The 2,374-nt window shown below is 36.1% G+C and overlaps 1 pseudogene; it reads left to right on the top strand.

Annotated features, from left to right (window-relative positions):
- Positions 1-1,418: 1,418 nt before the first annotated feature.
- LOC129150150 (U2 spliceosomal RNA) lies at positions 1,419-1,553 on the top strand (annotated as a pseudogene).
- Positions 1,554-2,374: the final 821 nt, after the last annotated feature.

The following is a 2,374-nucleotide window of genomic DNA, read 5'->3' as shown; positions in this document are numbered from 1 at the left end:
TTGGAGAGTATTATGCTAAGCAAAAATGCCAGTCAGAAAAAGACAAGTATCACATGATCTCACTCATATGAGCAATCTAAAGAAAAAAATAAACTGATGGGCAAAATAGATCCAGAGACATAGAAACATGGAAGAGACTGTTGAATCTCAGAAGGAAGGCAGTGGTGAGTGGATGGGAAAAGACTAACTGAAATATATGGATACTCCATGGACATGGACAGTGGTGAGGTAAAGGCCTGGGATGGGGAGCAGGTGCAGGAAGGAGGGTGTCAATAGGAGAAAAATGGGACATCTGTAATACTTTCAACAATATAGATAGATAGATAGATAGATAGATAGATAGATAGATAGATAGATAGATAGATAGAACAGAGTTCCAGTTTGGGAAGATGCAAAAGTTTTGGAGATGGATGGTGGTGATGGTTGCACAATAATGTGAATGTACTTAATAGCTACTGAACTATGCACTTGTAAATGGCTCAAATGGTAAATTTTATGTTATGTATATTTTACCACAATAAAAAAAGAAAAGAGGATTTCTTTTATTCTTTAGTGATACGTGTGTACTAGTAAATTGGTACAAATATTTTGGAAAACTTTTGTCAGTATCTACTGCAGCTGAACATCTGCCTACCTTTATCATCCAGGAATTTTTGATTCCTAGATGTACATAGCCAATAGAAATTAGTACATATCTCAAACATATGTACAAGAATGTTTAGCAATATAATTCTTTTTTTATTGTCTAAAGTTTTACCTATGTCTCCTTCCCCCCGCCCTGATTACACCCCTCCCCCTGCCATTCCCATCCTGGAGGGCAAGCCCCCACCACCCCAGTGTCTGTGTCCATTGGTTTTGCTAATATGCATGCATACAAGTCCTTTGGTTGATCTCTAACCACCTCCCCCCCACCTCCCCTGCCATTTGTCTCTGGATCTATTTTTGTTCATCAGTTTATGTTGATCATTATATCCCACATATGAGTGAGATCATGTGATATTTATCTTTCTCCAACTGGCTTAGCAATATAATTCTTATGAGCTAAATACGAAAACACCCAAACATTCATCAATAGTACAATGCAAAAATAAATTGAGATATACTATTTATCATGACTATCATGATAATATACAGGGTTCAGTGCAAAATGAAAATTCAGCTGCCTTGTTAAGGAATTATTAAGAATTTCAAGATGTCAACAGCATAAAATTAAACCAAGCAGGAAGCTATGTGGCACTGCATTGCTAACATTCCCATGAAGATTGCCCTAATATTGATGCAATGGAACACTAGATAGCAATAAAAAGGAACAACCTACTGCTACATATAACAAGTGGATGAATTTTGTAGATATATGATGAGTAAAATAAGTAACACAAAAATAAAATATACTATATGATTTAATTTATGTGAAGATTATCAATTCTCGGCCTTTCGGCTAAGATCAAGTGTAGTATCTGTTCTTATCAAGTTTAATTTACATGAAGATTAATACCAAAGAAAAGAACATACAATGATAAAATTTAGAATTGTAGCTACTCCAGGGACTTATTGAATGAAAAGGGGTATGAGAGAGCCGTCTTGGTTTGTTGAAATGTTCTATATCTTGATCTGGATTGTGGATACACAGCTATGTGCATGTGTAAAAACATAAATAACAATATATGTCATATTGAATATAAAAGCACCAGGTATGAGCTTCTCCTACCCTCCAGTCCCTTTTATCCAGGAATCTTGTGCTCTTAGTCGATTTGGATGGGTAGTGTTGCATGGCCCAATGGCTCAGAGAACAGTGGGAAGAAGACCCTCCGTGCTCTCTGATTTATGGCACCCACATATCCATTGGCCACTACCAATGATTGCCATCCTGAGACCCTTCTTAGAGCCAGGGATACCAGCAATGCCAGTTCATACCCAACAGATGCAGAAGTCTATCTAGGATACTTAGTTCATGAGCTAAAGTACCTCACAAGACTAACAAAACATGTTATAGTGCATCACAGCTGTACTTTGCCTTCCTTTTTGCAATATGTTGTTGCAGAGGTCCTCCTTTTTTATTGCAATGTAATTAATAGATTTACAATAAGAAAAATAAAATAATACAATTTAGAAAGGAAACAATTTTTAAGTAAAAATAAAAAATTAGAAGAAAATTTAATCTGGTAATAGAAGTCATCCAGAAAGCACATATTTTTGACTGGTGCAATTGGTTGAAGGAGCCTGGACATATAATAGCACCTCAGTATTTGAATTTCTAGATTTCCTTTTTGAAGCAATGCATATGCCAACTGAAAAACGGCAAAATAGCATCAGTCAAAAAACTGTCTGCCTCCTCATTGAACTTGAGAATCCATGGCATTTTCATGAAGTGCCA

This window comes from Eptesicus fuscus, chromosome 8 (genome assembly GCF_027574615.1).
Source record: "Eptesicus fuscus isolate TK198812 chromosome 8, DD_ASM_mEF_20220401, whole genome shotgun sequence".
NCBI classification, from domain to species: domain Eukaryota; kingdom Metazoa; phylum Chordata; class Mammalia; order Chiroptera; family Vespertilionidae; genus Eptesicus; species Eptesicus fuscus.
The sequence above is the reverse complement of the archived record's forward strand: the minus strand, read 5'-3'. Positions and strand labels throughout refer to the sequence as shown.